Raw genomic sequence first — 18,746 nt, forward strand, 5'->3', positions numbered from 1 at the left:
AAGTAGCAGAAATTGTGCGCGTGACGTCGCGGGTTGTGGAGCTCCTCACATCCTCACATTGTTTACAATCATGGCCACCAGCAGCGAGAGCGATTCGGACCGAGAAAGCGACGATTTCCCCATTAATTTGAGCGAGGATGAAAGATTTGTGGATGAGGATAGTGAGAGGGAAGGAATAGAAAAAAAAAAGGCGAGGGCAGTGGGAGCGATTCAGATGTTATTATAAATGATAAATGGCTTGTACTTGTGTAGCGCTTTTCTACCTTCAAGGTACTCAAAGCGCTTTGACACTACTTCCACATTTACCCATTCACAAATACATTCACACACTGATGGAGGGAGCTGCCATGCAAGGCGCTTACCAGCACCCTTCAGTACACAACGGACGTGACGAGGTTGGTACTAGGTGGGGATTGAACCATGGACCCTCGGGTTGCGCACGGCCCCTCTTCCACTGCGCCACGACACATTTACTTGGATAATTCTGGAAAATCCCTTATCTGTTTATTGTGTTACTAGTGTTTTAGTAAGATTATATGGTACCTGAAAGTCAGAAGGGTGTGGTGACCTCCAGTGTCTCCAGTGGGAAGAGGCAAAAGAGTCCGCAACTGCAGGAGGACGCAAGCTCCGCTCATGTCCACGGTAAGAGCCGACTTGTTACCACAATTTTCTCACCGAAACCTGCCAGTTGACTTATGGTTGGGAACCATGTTCGCTTGACCGCTCTGTTCCGTAGTAAAGCTTCACCTTAGGGAATGTAAACAAGGAAACTCCAGGTTTTTTCTGTGTGGCTAAAGGCAGCTGCAATACACCGCTTCCCACCTACATCTTTTTTCTTTGACGTTTCCATTATTCATTGAACAAATTGGAAAAGATTCAGCAACACAGATGTCCAGAATACTGTGTAATTATGCGATTAAAGCAGACTACTTATAGCTTGGATCGGGCTGGAAAAAAATGTCCGCTACAACCCGAGACGTACGCGCACGCGTCATCATACCGCAACGTTTTCAACAGGATACTTCGCGGGAAATTTAAAATTGCAATTTAGTAAACTAAACCGGCCGTATCGGCATGTATTGCAATGTTAATATTTCATCATTGATATATAAATTATCAGACTGCGTGGTGGGTAGTAGTGGGTTTCAGTAGGCCTTTAAATAAAAATTGAATGCCTCTTTTCTTTTTGCAGCCTTCTGAGGTAAATATCAAAATAAACTTTTTCAACAGGCTAATAATAAAATAGCAATAATGAATTAATCAAACATTCAAACCTTGAAGTAGCAAGAGATGGTGCATGAATTATTGCTCAGTTCAATAATTATGGCTCAAAAAATAATATTTTGCATATTATCATGAGTGCGGCTTCACGGTGGCAGAGGGGTTAGTGCGTCTGCCTCACAATACAAAGGTCCTGAGTAGTCATGGGTTCAATCCCGGGCTCGGGATCTTTCTGTGTGGAGTTTGCATGTTCTCCCCGTGACTGTGTGGGTTCCGTCCGGGTACTCTGGCTTCCTCCCACTTCCAAAGACATGCACCTGGGGATAGGTTGATTGGCAACACTAAAATTGGCCCTAGTGTGTGAATGTGAGTGTGAATGTTGTCTGTCTATCTGTGTTGGGCTTGTGATGAGTTGGCGACTTGTCCAGGGTGTACACCGCCTTCCGCCCGATTGTAGCTGCAATAGACACCAGCGCCTCCGCGACTACCGTATTTCCTTGAATTGCCGCAGGGTATATAGTATGCGCCTGCCTTGAATTACTGCCGGGTCAAACTCGCTTCGCAAAATAATTAGTGCATGCTTAGTATTACCGCCTGGTCAAACTCGTGACATCACGAGTGACACTTCCCCTGTCATTATTTTCTAAATGGAAGCTGATTTCAATACCGGTAATTTGAAATCGCATAAAGGGAAGAAGATTAAGAACTCCTCAGTAGGATTTAAGTTCCAAGCTTACATCACACTCAAATTTTTACTGCATGCCTTTGGTAAGTGCCGGAGTGAGAAGAGGTTTTAAAATAATTAGCGCATGCTTACTCTTACCGCATGCCTGTGGTAAGCGCAGGAGTGAGAAGAGGTTTTAAATTAATAAGCGCCCCGGCAGAAATTCAAGGAAATACGGTAACTTTATTTACAGTCGAATGTTGCGATACTTCTGTTTTAATGGGTTGAATCTGGTTGGTTGGTTTGTTGGTTGGTTGGTTGGAGACCCTTGGTCAAGAGTGTGTCATCCACTGGTTTATGGATGACGAAGGAAATGGCACTTTTGACCGTTCAAAACATTCCCAGCCCTAAACTCAATCAAGCATCTCTGGGACTGGGATGTTGCACTACAGACTGTTGACAGGCTGTTGCAACGAGGGCATACAGGCCATACACATGTAAGTGTTGTCTTGAGCAAAGTCAATGAACCACTTTGATGATGTATAGAAGAAATGCCTTGTGAACTGAAGTTTGTTCCAGGGAGCAAAAGTAACAAAGTTAGAAGTCCAAGCATCAATAAGGAGCAATAGGTAAGGCGGCTGGAAATGAAGTTGCGGGTCAAGGAAGAACAGGACACAGTGGTAAGTTAGACAGGAGGAGAAACTCCCTGAGTGAGTTGGGGGAATGATGGGATTGACAGAGAGGAAGGAGTCGTGTGCAACCTGCAGAGACACAAAGACATTTGTGAGGACAAGTGCATATGCAGGACACAGCAGAGAAACATTCTGGTACAGACTTGGGGCCTGGTTTCTTCAGATCCAAATAATATGTGCTAAACAGCGTGAGAAAACTATAAAACTGCTTGTACTATTAATATATATATTTTTTTGCAGGTAATTTACAAGACGGGCTTCACGGTGGCAGAAGGGTTAGTGCGTCTGCCTCACAATACAAAGGTCCTGAGTAGTCTGGGGTTCAATCCCAGGCTCGGGATCTTTCTGTGTGGGGTTTGCATGTCCTCCCTGTGAATGCGTGGGTTCCCTCCGGGTACTCCGGATTCCTCCCACCTCCAAAGACATGCACCTGGGGATCGGTTGAATGGCAACACTAAATTGGCCCTAGTGTGTGAATGTGAGTGTGAATGTTGTCTGTCTGTCAGTGTTGGCCCTGCGATGAGGTGGCGACTTGTCCAGGGTGTACACCGCCTTCCGCCCGATTGTAGCTGAGATAGGCACCAGCGCCCCCCGCGACCCCAAAGGGAATAAGCGGTAGGAAATGCATGGATGGATGGATGGATGGAATTTACTCTGACAATGTGTGCAAAAATGTGTGCAAACGTGTGCAAAATGTGTGCAAAAAGGGTTCAGATCGCCATACTGAAATGATTTTGCATCTATACCAGCTGTCATTTCCTTTCCAATTCATGGCATTATATGATCCAACTTTGGTCATGTTGTTGACATCCAGCACACTAATACAACATGTGTCTGGGTGTCATCCTCCACAGCACACTCTCCTTTCATGCCCACATAAACAACATTACCTGATCTGCTTACTTTGATCTACCAAACATTCGACTTCGCCAATTCATTACCCCACATATTGCTGCCATACTATTCCATAGCCTGGTCACCTCTCATCTGGACTACCGCAACTCTCTCCTGTTTGGTCTCCTTCACAAGTCACTTCACAAACTTCAGCTTCTCCGGAACTCTGCAGCCCGGATAATCACCAGAACCCCTTCAATCCAGCACATCACCCCTGTTCTACAGCAACTCCACTGGCTAACCTTCAAACATCGTATCCACTTTAAAATAATTATCACTTTCAAAGCCATCCCTAACCTCTCTTCGTCATCTCTCTCTGACCTGCTCCATGTCGCCACGCCCTCACGTTCCCGAAGATCTTCTACATCCATTCATCTCACTTTCCCTTTATTTAAAGTGTCCACCATTTCAGCCGCTCTGCCCCACGTCTTTGGAACTCTCTACCACGAGACCTTCGTAACTTAGACTCAATATCCCTCTTTAAATCAAGACTCAAATCACACCTATTCCTGACTGCTTATTCACTGTAATCATAAAGTTAAAGTAAAGTAAAGTACCAATGATTGTCACACACACTAGGTGTGGTGAAATTTGTCTTCTGCATTTGACCCATCTCCTTGATCACCCCCTGGGAAGTGAGGGGAGCAGTGGGCAGTAGCGGTGCCGCGGCCGGGAATCATTTATGGTGATTCAACCCCAAATTCCAACCCTTCATGCTGAGTGCCAAGCAAGGAGGCAATGGGTCCCATTTTTACAGTCTTTGGTATGACTCGGCCGGGGTTTGAACTCATAACCTACCGGTCTCAGGGCCACTATCTTATACATCTTTGTTGTTGTTCTCGTTTTTATCCATTTTGATTATATTGTTTTAATTTTGTACGGTGTCCTTGAGTGCCCAGAAAGGCGCCTTATAAGTAAATTTATTATTATTATTATTATTATTATTATGTACCACATTTCTGGGCTATATTTATGCAGGATCTAGACAACAGAACCTACGTTTAGCACGCTTAAAGTGCGCTCTGGGAGGCGCTGTGCTGTTTCAAGAAAATGCTTATTGCAAGATGTTTCTTTCAATAGGAGATATACCCCATCCATCCATCCATCCATTTTCTATACCGTACATCCCCACTATGGTCAGTGTCTGGAGTCTATCCCAGCTGACTTCAGGCGATAAGCGGGGTACACCCTGGACTGGTCGCCAGCATATCACAGCGCACAAGGCGATACAGTACACTGTATGTAGGGCTGGGCGATATGGCCTTTTTTTAATATCTCGATATTTTTAGGCCATATCGCGATACACGATACATATCTCCATATTTTACCTTAGCCTTGAATGAACACTTGATGCATATAATCACAGCAGTATGATGATTCTTTGTGTCTATATTAAAACATTCTTGTTCATATTGCATTAATATATGCTCATTTTAAACTTTCATATAGAGAGGGAAATCACAACTAAGTCAATAGACCAAAACTGTATTTATTAAACAGTTATTAAGCAGTTATTATTCATATAATTTCCAAAACAGAAAGTGGAAGATTGTCATTTTAAAACAAGCTATTAGTGCACTTTTGTGCATGATCTCAATAAGGTGACATATAAAAAAAAAACTAAATTAAAGTGTAGTTTTTGTACAGAACGCCACCACAATGGTATAAAACAAATAAAGTGCACTTTTGTGCATGATGTCACACAAGATATTTCAATAAGTGTCACATAATAGTTGCTTTGGCATTTTGTGGGTGTGGCACCGAACGGAGATGTTGACATGCACAGTTTGAAACACTCTTCTTTCTCTAGAGCAGTGGTTCCTCAACCTTTTTTCAGTGATGTACGCCCTGTGAACATTTTTTTTAATTCAAGTACCCCCTAATCAAAGCATTTTTGGTTGAATAAAAGAGAGGAAGTAGTAAAATACAGCACTATGTCATACGTTTCTGATGTATTAAATTGTATACCAGTGCAAAATATTGCTCATTTGTAGTGGTCTTTCTTGAACTATTTGGAAAAAAAGATATAAAAATAGCTGAAAACTTGTTGAAAAATAAACAAGTAATTCATCCATCCATCCATCCATTTTCTACCGCTTATTCCCTTTCGGGGTCGCGGGGGGCGCTGGCGCCTATCTCAGTTACAATCGGGCGGAAGGCAGGGTACACCCTGGACAAGTCGCCACCTCATCGCAGGGCCAACACAGATAGACAGACAACAGGTTAGTGCGTCTGCCTCACAATACGAAGTTCCTGCAGTCCTGGGTTCAAATCCAGGCTCGGGATCTTTCTGTGTGGAGTTTGCATGTTCTCCCCGTGACTGCGTGGGTTCCCTCCGGGTACTCCGGCTTCCTCCCACTTCCAAAGACAAGTAATTAAATTATAAATTAATATTTCTACACATAGAAGTAATCATCAACTTAAAGTGCCCTCTTTGGGGATTGTAATAGAATCTGGATTCATTAACTTAATTCTAAACATTTCCTCACAAAAAAGAAATCTTTAACATTAATATTTATGGAACATGTCCACAAAAAAATCTAGCTGTCAACACTGAATAATGCATTGTTGCATTTCTTTTCACAGTTTCTGAACTTAAATTCATATTTTGTTGAAGTATTATTCAATAAATATATTTAAAACGGATTTCTGAATTGTTGTTATTTTTAGAATATTTTTGAAAAACGTCACGTACCTCTTGGCATACCTTCAAGTACCCCCAGGGGTACTGGTACCCCCCAATTATGTGGGTTCTTCCGAAGATGTCGTAGTGGTTTAAGACATTTGTGATTTAGGGCTATATAAATAAACATTGATTGATTGATTGATTTGAGAACCACTGCTCAAGAGCAGGGGTCGGGAACCTTTTTGGCTGAGAGAGCCATGAGATCCAATTATTGTAAAATGTATTTCCGTAAGAGCCACATAATATGTTTCTAACACTGAATACAATGCGGGAATTTTTAAGTAAGACAAACATTTTTAGTGTATAATAAGTCTCTTATTGTTTTTAATAACATTGTTATTCTGAAGCTAACCAAATATAAATAAAATACAAGTACAACCCATTTACCCATTTACTTATTTCCATTAATGTGATCCTCCTGATGGGGTTGGCTGAGCCACCTGCAACCTTGAACGAGTGCGGTAGATAACGGATGGATGGATTAAAATTGATGGGAATGTTTTATTATTTGAACATTATTTCTAACATTGCTATTTCCAGCGGAAATATTCATTACTTATCGTGTTAAGCACTGTCAGCCATGATTTATCTGAGAGCCAGATCCAGTCGTCAAAAGAGCCACATCTGGCTCGCGAGCCATAGGTTCCCTACCCCTGCTCTAGAGGGTGACTTTTCAAATGATACTCGCCTACCACCCGAATGCAGCTAAGATAGGCTCCAGCAACCCCTCGCGGTCCCAAAAGGGACAAGCGGTAGAAAATGGATGGATGGATGGGTTACAAATTAGCAGAGCTGTTACTTTTTGTAGCAACGCTTCTGTCGCATAAATGTTGAACATATTCCCGCTTGAAGCCAAACCACCGCTAGACTGTTTTTCTTGGGAATTAGTTCTTCCTCCATTTGATATCAGATTCGAACCTTCTGTCTTTCGTTTTACCACTCGCAACACACCGTTAGCATCACAGCTAATGTCGCTACCTCTCTGCTCGGGGAGGGTGTGTGACGTTGCACATGTGACGTATGTAAGAAGGTGCGCTTGTTTTAAGTCTCTGTGAGAAGGAGAGATAAGAAAGAGTAAGAAGAGCCTGTAGTTTAATGCCCGCAGCGAAAAGCAACTGCGTGGGAACGTATACTCGAATATCACAATATAGTAATTTTCTATATCGCACAGAGACAAACCCGCAATATATCGAGCATATCGATATATGGCCCAGCCCTAACTGTATATCAAATATATAATGTTATATTTCCAATATGAAAAAAATAATTCCTTAAAAAACTCCGACACTGAAACAGATCAGTTTATTTTTTTTTAATCAGCTCCTTTAAAGAGGACCTGCACTTTTTTTGGGGAACTTTTTCTATCGTTCACAACGGATCCATTAAAAAAAAAAAAAAAGGATTCAAACTCATAAATAAACGTCCGCTTACAATGGAAAATCTCTTTAGCCGTCTAAATATCCATCTATAACTTCATTTACATTGTGTGACCTCAATATTAAGCACGTATTAGTGATATTGTTATCATAAGCACTGACGCAGACACATTTTTATCTATTTTTTTTTTTTTTTCCAAGATGGCGCTGCTGTAGTGGCTGCTGTAGGGAGGAGCTCTGTGCTCTTGTGTCATCCTTTTGTGTTTCCCTCTTGTTTTCATGTGGTATTATATTTTTTTGCATTTTGGTCCGGGACCCTTTGGGACTGTCTGACAAGGGGTGGCACTTTCGTGACCTCTGTGGTGCTTTTTTTATGGACTTCTGGATCTGCCTCCCGGGAGCCTTTTGGCCATGGAGACCAGCTGCAGGGTCTCTGCCACACCAAAGTCTGTTTGGATGTACTGGAGGAGATGCGGATGAGGGGACAGGACTGTGGAGCTAGCACTGAGCTACTGGGACAGAGAGGCTTCGCGGTGTCTTGACTGGGTGAGCAGGTGTCGGACACCTCAGTCACCTTGGACGTATCCTCGCTCATCCATGCGGACTGGACACTGGCCGAGAGTGGAGTCGGCTGTCTTGGTTGCCTTATTGGGTCTGCTTCTGTCTCTGGCCATGCTCCCTCCACCCCAGCGGACGATGGCGTGGATCACCGCAGAGGCCACCACAGTGGATATGTTTCTTTTACTTTTTAGTCATAGCTGTATGTAAAAGTGTCTGCTTGTATCTGCTGCTTTAATGTCTTTAATGTCCTCTGTGTTCTTTGATGTTTGTTGGTTCCCTCTTACACACATGGAAGAGGGATGTGTACTATGGCTATGAGTTGTTGTTTTTTTTTTTTTTTTTTTTTTTTCTCCCTTGGCCTCAGTCTGCACCCCCACTCCAGGGCCTAGGCTAAGACCGATTTTTTAATTTTATTTTAATCTTCTATTTTTTTTCTCCCCCCCCCCCTTGTTTACCTGTATGTCATCTTTTTTGTAAGGGGCGCTGGAAGCCGGCAGACCCGTCAGCGATCCTGTTCTGTCTCCCTGTAATGTTTGTCTGATCTTGAATGGGATTGTGCAGAAAATTGTAATTTTCCTGAAGGAACTTTCCTGACGGAATAAATAAAGTACTATCCATCTATCTATTTTATTTTTAGCGGTGCCGCGATCACAGAACTAGCTTGTTGCTGATAAATTGACGTCATGAGCTGGTGAGCTGCTTTCTTGCCTCAGAGCAGGTGAAAGTTTATTCATGATCATAAATATTGCCTCCCACCTCGATAGTAGAAAAGATGAGGACATAATCTGACATGTTGGTCAACTTTGGCATCCAATTTAGATCTGGAAATTTCGTGAAAGACACAGAAAGATGCTTGGTTTCACCCCTCCTTTTTCTTTGCGAGGATAAATGTGTCATTAGTCATCCAAACGGGAATATATCGGCATCCTAGTAACAGCAGACATTGTACAGTAAATTATGTTTGTTGGTTCTCATGAGCCGTAATCAGTGATGTTGTGAAAGGAAAATGTTGCGTTATTTGAAATCAAAGCTCCGCCGTATGCTTAAAAAGAGCGGAATACGTAAATATTAAATGTTTTTATAAAGGTGCCTGTTACTCTGTTACATACAGTATATACTTACAGTGTAAGTATATACTGTTTTGGGTTTGGATTATATTTTTAGATGCTTTATAGGTAGAGTAGGGCAACTCCCATCGGCTCCATTGTAAGGGAACTTTTTATTGCATTTATTTACTATTTAAAATGCATAAAAAAAAGAAAAACATACGTGTGCTTGTCTTACATTAGGATTGTGAATGATAGGCAACATTTAAAAAAAGTACAGTTACCCTTTAAGCACTCCATCAGCTATAAATTATAAAATAGCATTGCTGAATAAATGATATGTGGATTTTTTTTAAATTTCTGACAGTTCAAATATGTTGACAAGCACAGAGGCGGAATATTCTCTCTCGTAATCGTCCCTTTACAGCGAGATCACCTCCTTTCCCACTGCCATTTTGCAAGTGACTATGCCATTTTGCACATGACTATGTCAGTTTGCGCGCATATTTCAAACATGCTAAATGAGGCTGCAGAACAGTTTTGTCTTGATAATCATATTGCAAGATAATTATATTCGCATCTCCTCCTCCCAGCATTATGGACATTTTGATAATCATCACATAAACATCAAGACAAACATGCTAAATGGATTGTACGCTCTATTTTGCTCATCTAAAAGACACAAACCTCAAAGCCAAAGCTTAATAATCAGCTTTGCGTGCGCTAACACGCAAATCAGGCCCTTGGAGGCATGACCTCATGCTACACATTCTGCGGCACGACTCTCGCCTCTTCTTGCACACTAAACAAAGCAAACGCAACTAAACAAAGCAAACGCCACAGGATCTCTCACTGGCAGTGGACGATGGCCCTCACATCATAGAATTAGATCAACATAAACAATTCACATTGTATGCTGGTCCAGATTTGCCCCATTTAAGTGTTTGTGGTTGTGACAGTTTGACCCCACACTGTCACTGTTTGACATTTGGCTTCCTTTCAAACCGTGCACATTTGTTAGGAAGCTCAACATGGACAAACTACAAAAAACATTCAATCATGTTACTAAAAAGCATTTTTTTAGTCAGTGGAAAGTAGTGATGGTTCTGGCAACACTGATGCATCGGCGGATGCGTCGAGCTCATAGAGCAAAACCCTGTGTACCGCTTTTAGAAAGTCACGTGACCGATCATGAGCTGTTTCGGTCACGTGACCGATACGCGAACTGTGTCGAACTGACGCCTGCGCGCCAAACTGCTACCAACAGAATCGCCGCACTTCTGTCGTTGGTCATTTGTAATTTATCATCGTCGGAGATCATGGAGCAGCCTCAGGCAAAAAGAAAGATTTCCGCCGTGAAATAATAACTAAGAAGAAAAATCGTCTAAAATTGAATACGTTGTAAATACTGTTGTTTTTTTTAATAAAAATGTGTAAAATTCGAAATTCCCAGTCCACCAGCATCCTCATTCACAACACCTTCTCTTAGATATCCATGTTATGATACATGTTCACATTATTTATTGACTGTATCTAAAAAAAATGAAAATATATTTTTACAAACACTGTTTCCAAATGAGTTGGGAAATTGTGTTAGATGTAAATATAGACGGAATACAACGATTTTCCAATCCTTTTCAACCCATATTCAATTGAATGCACTACAAAGACAAAATATTTGATGTTCAAACTGATAAACTTTTTTATTTTGCAAATAATCATTAACTTTAGAATTTGATGCCAGCAACACGTGACAAAGAAGTTGGGAAAGGTGGCAATAAATACTGAAAAAGTGGAGGAATGCTCATCAAATACTTATTTGGAACATCCCACAGGTGTGCAGGCTAATTGGGAACAGGTGGGTACCATGATTGGGTATTAAAACAGCTTCCCAAAAAATGCTCAGTCTTTCACAAGAAAGGATGGGGCGAGGTACACCCCTTTGTCCACAACTGCGTGAGCAAATAGTCAAACAGTTTAGGAAGAACGTTTCTCAAAGTGCAATTGCAAGAAATTTAGGGATTTCAACATATACGGTCCAAAACATCATCAAAAGGTTCAGATAATCTGAAGAAATCCCCCCACGTAAGCGGCATGGTCGGAAACCAACATTAAATGACTGTGACCTTCGATCCCTCAGACGGCACTGTATCAAAAACGGACATCAATCTCTAAAGGATATCACCACATGGGCTCAGGAACACTTCAGAAAACAACTGTCACTAAATACAGTTAGTCGCTACATATGTAAGTGCAAGTTAAAGCTCTACTATGCAAAACGAAAGCCATTTATCAACAACATCCAGAAACGCCGCCAGCTTCTCTGGGCCCGAGATCATCTAAGATGGACTGATGCAAAGTGGAAAAGTGTTTTGTGGTCTGACAAGTCCACATTTTAAATTGTTTTTGGAAATATTCGACATTGTGTCATCTGGACCAAAGGGGAAGCGAACCATCCAGACTGCTATTGACGCAAAGTTCAAAAGCCAGCATCTGTGATGGTATGGGGGTACATTAGTGCCCGAGGCACGGGTAACTTACACATCTGTGGAGGCACCATTAATGCTGAAAGGTACATACCGGTTTTGGAACAACATATGCTGCCATCTAAGCGCCGTCTTTTTCATGGACGCCCCTGCTTATTTCAGCAAGACAATGCCAAGCCCCATTCAGCATGTGTTACAACAGCGTGGCCTCGTAAAAATGGTAAATGGGATGTACTTGTATAGCGCTTTTCTACCCCGTTTTAAGGAGCCCAAAACGCTTTGACAGTATTTCCACGTTCGCACATTCACACACTGACGGCGGGAGCTGCCATGCAAGGACCCATCAGGAGCAAGGGTGAAGTGTCTTGCCCAAGGACACAACGGACGTGAGTAGGATGGTAGAAGGTGGGGATTGAACCAGTAACCCTCAGATTGCTGGGACAGCCACTCTACCAACTTTGTCACGCCGTCCCCAAAAAAAGAGTAAAAAAAGTGCGGATACTTTCCTGGCCCGCCTGCAGTCCAGACCTGTCTCCCATCTAAAATGTGTGGCGCATTATGAAGCGTAAAATACGACAGCGGCTGTTGAACGACTGAAGCTCTACATAAAACATTAATGGAAAAGAATTCCACTATCAAAGCTTCAACAATTAGTTTCCTCAGTTCCCAAACGTTTATTGAGTGTTGTTAAAAGAAAAAGTGATGTAACACAGTGGTGAACATGCCCTTTCCCAACTACTTTGGCACGTGTTGCAGCCATGAAATTCAAAGTTTATTATTTGCAAAAAAAAAATAAAGTTTATGAGTTTGAACATCAAATATCAAATTCAATTGAATATGGGTTGAAAAGGATTTCCAAGTCATTGTATTGAATTCATATTTACATCAAACACAATTTCCCAACTCATGGAAGCGGGGTTTGTTTTTAAATGAAGATATTAAATAATCATAAATGAAATACAATGACTTGGTTTATATTATTGTATATACTAGGTCAGGGGTAGGGAACGTACGGCTGTCGAGCCAGATGTGGCTCTTTTGATGACTGCATCTGGCTCTCAGATAAATCTTAGCTGACATTGCTCAACACGATAAGTAATGAATAATTCCGCTGGTAACCACAGTGTTAAAAATAACGTTCAAAATATAAAACATTCTCATTTATTTTAATCCGTCCATCCGTTTTCTACAGCACCTGTTCAAGAAGTCATATTAATGGTAAGAAGTATTTTATCTATTATTGGTTAGCTTCAGAATAACAATGTTATTCAAAAGTATAAGAGACTTATTATACTCTAAACATGTTGGTCTTACTTAAAAATGCACGCATTTAGTTGCATTCAGTGTTAATAAAATATTACATGGCTCTCACGGAAATACATTTTAAAACTTTCGGGGCTCTCTCAGCCCAAAAAGCTCCCATCTCCTGTACTAGGTCATAAAATCAGTGTCAGTTGAGTCGGTCCATAGGTTGCCTGTAGGGTACGGGTGTCAAACTCTGGCCCGCGGGCCAAATTTGGCCCGCCATGTAATTTCATTTGGCCCTGGAGGCAATATCAAATTAACATAAGAGCTGGCCCGTCGGTATTATATAGAGGCGGTGCCGCTGTAACACCGCATTCACCGCTAATACTCATACTTGCCAACCCTCCCGATTTTCCCGGGAGACTCTCGAAGTTCAGTGCCCCTCCCGAAAATCTCCTTGGGCAACAATTCTCGTGAATATCTCCCAATTTCCACCCAGACAACTATATTGGGGGCCGTGCCTTAAAGGCAATGCCTTTAACGTTCTCTACAACCTGTCGTCACGTCCACTTATCCTCCATAGAAACATCGTGCCGGCCAAGCCTCATGATATAAGCAGCTTGTACACTCTCATAAGTGAATGCAAAGCATACTTAGTCAACAGGTCAGGTCACACTGAGGGTGGCCGTATAAACAACTTTAACACTGTTACAAGTATGTGCCACACTGTGAACCCACACCAAGCAAGAATGACAAACACATTGCAGGAGAACATCCGCACCGTAACACAACAGAACAAATACCCAGAACCCCTTGCAGCCCTAACTCTTCTGGGACGCTACAATACACGCTACCACCTAAAAGGTTAATTTGTTCAACCTTTGTTCAGTTTTAAATTTTGGCCCTCTCTGTATTTGAGTTTGACATCCCTGCTGTAGGGATTTTTAATGTCCAGTAGTGATGGGTCCGGCAACACCGATGCATCGGCGCATGGGTTGAGCTCAGAGCAAAACCCTGTGTCGGTGCGCGTGCTGCTTTTAGAAAGTCACGTGACCGATCATGAGCTGTTTTGGTCACGTGACAGATACGCGAACTGTGTCGAACTGACGTCTGAGCACCAAACTGTGTTTATAAGAAGGGCATCTGTCAACGAGATACTGCCAACAGAATCGCCGCACTTCTGTCATTGGTCATTTGTCATTTATCATCGTCGGAGATCATTGAGCAGCCTCAGGCAAAAAAAACCGATTTCTGCCGTATATATATATCTGGAAAAAAGGTATTTGTGTTAATTTCCTTGTCGTTTCATCCTGTTCTCTCAAAGTTTCTACTTGATCTGTTAGTATTGAACCGTTTCAGTACGGGTTTTTTTCTAAGCTAAAGTCTTAACAAGCTGCTTTGCTTCTTCTGCATCATCACCCAGCATTGTCCCACCCACACTACAATCTGGTTACAATAAATAGTAGTAAAAGCTAATCCCTTCCATAGCTCATTTGGTAGAGTGGAGGGCTGTTCTTGCTTATGCTGAGTTCCTTAGGACACTGGTTCAAATCCAGCTAGATTGGAATACTCATTATGTTTTTACCATGAATTGATTAACGTGGACCTCGACTTGAACAAATTGAAAAACTTATTCAGGTGTTGGGCTTCACGGTGGCAGAGGGGTTAGTGCGTCTGCCTCACAATACGAAGTTCCTGCAGTCCTGGGTTCAAATCCAGGCTCGGGATCTTTCTGTGTGGAGTTTGCATGTTCTCCCCGTGAATGCGTGGGTTCCCTCCGGGTACTCCGGCTTCCTCCCATTTCCAAAGACATGCACCTGGGGATAGGTTGATTGGCAACACTAAATTGGCCCTAGTGTGTGAATGTGAGTGTGAATGTTGTCTGTCTATCTGTGTTGGCCCTGCGATGAGGTGGCGACTTGTCCAGGGTGCACCCTGCCTTCCGCCCGATTGTAGCTGAGATAGGCGCCAGCGCCCCCCGCAACCCCGAAAGGTAATAAGCGGTAGAAAAATGGATGGATGGATATTCAGGTGTTACCATTTAGTGGTCAATTTTACGGAATGTGTACTAAACTGTGCAATGTACTAATAAAAATTTTAATCAATCAATCAACAGTGCGTATTCAGAGCGCATGTAAAAAAAAAAAAATTCCCAGTCCACAATTATCCTTATTCACAACACGTTCTCATAGATTTCCATGTTATGACACATGTTCACATTATTTATTGACTGTATCTAAAACAGGTAAAAAACATATTTTTATTTAAATGAAGATATGAAATAATCCTAAATGAAATACAATGACTTGGTTTATAGTATTGTATGTACTAGGTCATAAAATCAGTGTCAGTTGAGACGGTCCATAGGTTGCCTGTAGGGAATTTTAATGTCCAGCAGATGTCAGTATTTATTGACACAGTATCAATACAGTTTGCAATGTGTCCAAACGATACATGACGCCTCATCAGCCCATCACTAATGTCCAGCATATGTCGGTATTTAGTGACACAGTATCAATACAGTTTTGCTATGTGTCGAAACGCTTCATGACACCTCATTGACCCATCACTACTCAACATGGACAAACTACAAACATTCAATTGTGTTAGTGAAAATATTTTTTTTTAGTCAGTGGAAAGCATGCTCACCAAACAAATTGTAACCTCTCACTCACCATGGCTCTGAATGCATGGCTAAAAGAGTCAGGGCGGGGCTGAGGGCTTTATGTAGGTGGGCACACCTGCCATGACTAATTAGGCCTAATTTGGGCCGAACCTTGATTGTCAGGAGCTAGGTGTTGCGGAGGGACACTCGACATTAGAAAGTTGTGTTGTCTAAGCCTGAATACACTGTGTACAAATATGACTGCTTTACAAATACAAAAGTACGATGTGAATACTTTGTAGACATGTGATGGTTATTTATGGTGTATTTTACAAAATAACTGTTTTCTTAAAGGCCTACTGAAGCCCACTACTACCGACCATGCAGTCTGATAGTTTATATATCAATGATGAAATATTAACATTGCAACACATGCCAATACGGCCGGTTTAGTTTACTAAATTACAGTTTTAAATTTCCCGCGGAGTTTCTTGTTGAAAACGTTGCGGAACGATGACGCTTGTTGTAGCGGACATATTAGCCCAGCACCACACACGGCCAAAAGTCGTCTCTTTTCATCGCATAATTACACAGTAATTTGGACATCTGTGTTGCTGAATCTTTTGCAATTTGTTCAATTAATAATGGAGACTATAAAGAAAATGCTGTTGGGGAAAAGCGGTGGATTGCAGCTGCCTTTAGCACCGAAACACGGTTTCTTTGCTGTGAAGCTTTAACACAGAGCGGTCAAGCGTACATGTTTGTTTACGTCAAGCTGCAAGTTTTTGGATGGGAAAATTGTGATATTAAGTCGGCTCTTACCGGAGACTTGAGTGGATTACGCGACCTCATCCTGCAGCTCAAAAAGGCAGCTGTGATTTTGGCACCTCCATTGGCTTCTCTGAGAGACACTGTTGTTCACCACAGCCCTCCGACTTTCAGGTATCACTTTACAATCTCACTAAAACACTATTAAAACAATAAGCAGATTAGGGATCTTCCAGAATTATCTTAGTAGATGTGTCTAATTACATCTGAAACGGTCCCACTGCCGCCGCCTGGAGCCGTCGCCTTTTCTTTTTTTCTTTTCTTTTTTTGTGTTTCACTCTAACTTTCCTCATCCACGAATCTTTCATCCTCGCTCAAATTAATGGGGAAAGTGTCGCTTTCTCGGTCCGAATAGCTCTTGCTGCTGGAGGTTATGATTATAAACAATGTGAGGATGTGAGGAGCCCTAAAACCCGTGACGTCACACGGACATCGTCTGCTACTTCTGGTAAAGGCAAAGCTTTTTTATTAGCGACCAAAAGTTGCGAACTTTATCGTCGATGTTCTCTATTAAATCCTTTCAGCAAAAATATAGCAATATCGCGAAATGATCAAGTATGACACAGAATGGACCTGCTACCCCCGTTTAAATAAGAAAATCTCCTTTCAGTAGGCCTTTAATTTCCCCTGTCAAATTAGTCTCAGCTAGTGGGTGGGGCTATGGGCTATTTCAGTGGGAAAATGACATTTTTCTGCCAGTCTGCTGTCTGCCACTGCCAGAGGAGCTTCTCTGTCCTGAGCAAGACTTTCGGTCTCCATGCATCAAACATCTACTGAGGTGATTATTTTGATGATGAGATTACCGTATTTTTCGGATTATAAATCGCTCCTGAGTATACGTCGCACCAGCCAAAAATGCATAATAAAGAAGGAAAAAAACATATATACGTCGCACTGGAGTATAAGTTGCATTTTTGGCGTAAATTTATTTGATAAAATCCAACACCAAGAATAAATATTTGAAAGGCAATTTAAAATGAATAAAGAATAGAGAACAACAGGTTGAATAAATGTACGTTATATGACGCAACGGAGAAGGTGCCTGGTATGTTAACATAACATATTACGGTAAGAGTCATTTAAATAACTACAACATATAGAACATGCTATACATTTACCAAACAATCTGTCACTCGTAATCGCTAAATCCCATGAAATTTTCTTCTTCGATGTTGCTTCTAAACAACTCTGCCAACTCCAAAGGTTTGCGCAGCTTTCTCTTGTCGTTTTCTGCTGCATATTTCACTACGTCCAGCTGGTAATCTGCAGTACATGATTTCCTTTTTCGGTGACATTTTTCTCAGTTTTTATAAGTTACCGCCAACGATGAAATGATCCATTTTAATAGCTACGGCAGTAACATATAGCAAATAGCAGTTAGCATTCCATGACCCACAATGCACTTTTGCCATGACCCTCCCCCGACGAATTCGTATTGGCTGACGTGTGTGTGATGATTGCTGACATTTTCTCCGTCTCTTCCGCGAATGAGATAAATAATATTATTTGTTATTTTACGGTAATGTGTTAATAATTTCACCCATAAGTAGCTCCGGAATATATGCTGCACCCCCGGCCAAACTATGAAAAAAACTGCGACTTATAGTCCGAAAAATACGGTATGTTGTGTTGTACCCGGTTGAATGTTTTGTTGATTGCTAATTAATTTTGCTAAATCTGTTTTGACATTTAATTCTTTACTTTGACATATTTGAATATTGACCTTTGATTGTGAATACATGTATTTTGATATAATGGATGATTTACATTTAGATTATTTGATTATTTTTAATATGCTTATTTTGATGAGGATATGTATTTAAAGGCCTACTGAAACCCACTACTACCGACCACGCAGTTTGACAGTTTATATATCAATGATGAAATATTAACATTGCAACACATGCCAATACCGCCGGTTTAGTTTACTAAATTGCAATTTTAAATTTCCCGCAAGGAATTCTGTGGAAAACGTCACGGAATGTTGATGCTTGTGACGTTATTGGTTGCAGCGGACATTTCAGCCCAGCACCACTCATGGCTGAAAGTCCTCTCTTTTCATCGCATAATTACACAGTATTTTGGACATCTGTGTTGCTGAATCTTTTGCAATTTGTTCAATTAATAATGGAGACTATAAAGAAGAATGCTGTTGGTGGAAAGCGGTGGATTGCAGCTGCCTTTAGCAACCGAAACACTCTGTATCGTGAAGCTTTAACACGGAGGGGTCAAGCGAACATGTTTCTCTACCACATGTCAACCAATTGTGATATTAAGTCGGCTCTTACCGGAGACTTGAGCGGATTATGTGACCTCCTCAAAAAGGCAGCTGTGATCTTGGCTCCTCCTTGGATTCTCTCAGAGACACTGGCGTTCACCGCAGCCCTCCGACTTTCAGGTATGACTTTATATTTCGGTACTCTTGTCTTGTTCTGTATATTG

General features: G+C 41.6%; 1 protein-coding gene across 4 annotated transcripts in view; it reads right to left on the bottom strand.

Annotated features, from left to right (window-relative positions):
* Nucleotides 1-18,746, bottom strand: part of LOC133542931 (multiple epidermal growth factor-like domains protein 11) — a 445,750-nt gene that overhangs the window by 4,511 nt on the left and 422,493 nt on the right. The gene's annotated exons all lie outside the window — the stretch shown is intronic.

Source organism: Nerophis ophidion, linkage group LG25 (assembly GCF_033978795.1).
Source record: "Nerophis ophidion isolate RoL-2023_Sa linkage group LG25, RoL_Noph_v1.0, whole genome shotgun sequence".
NCBI classification, from domain to species: Eukaryota; Metazoa; Chordata; class Actinopteri; order Syngnathiformes; family Syngnathidae; genus Nerophis; species Nerophis ophidion.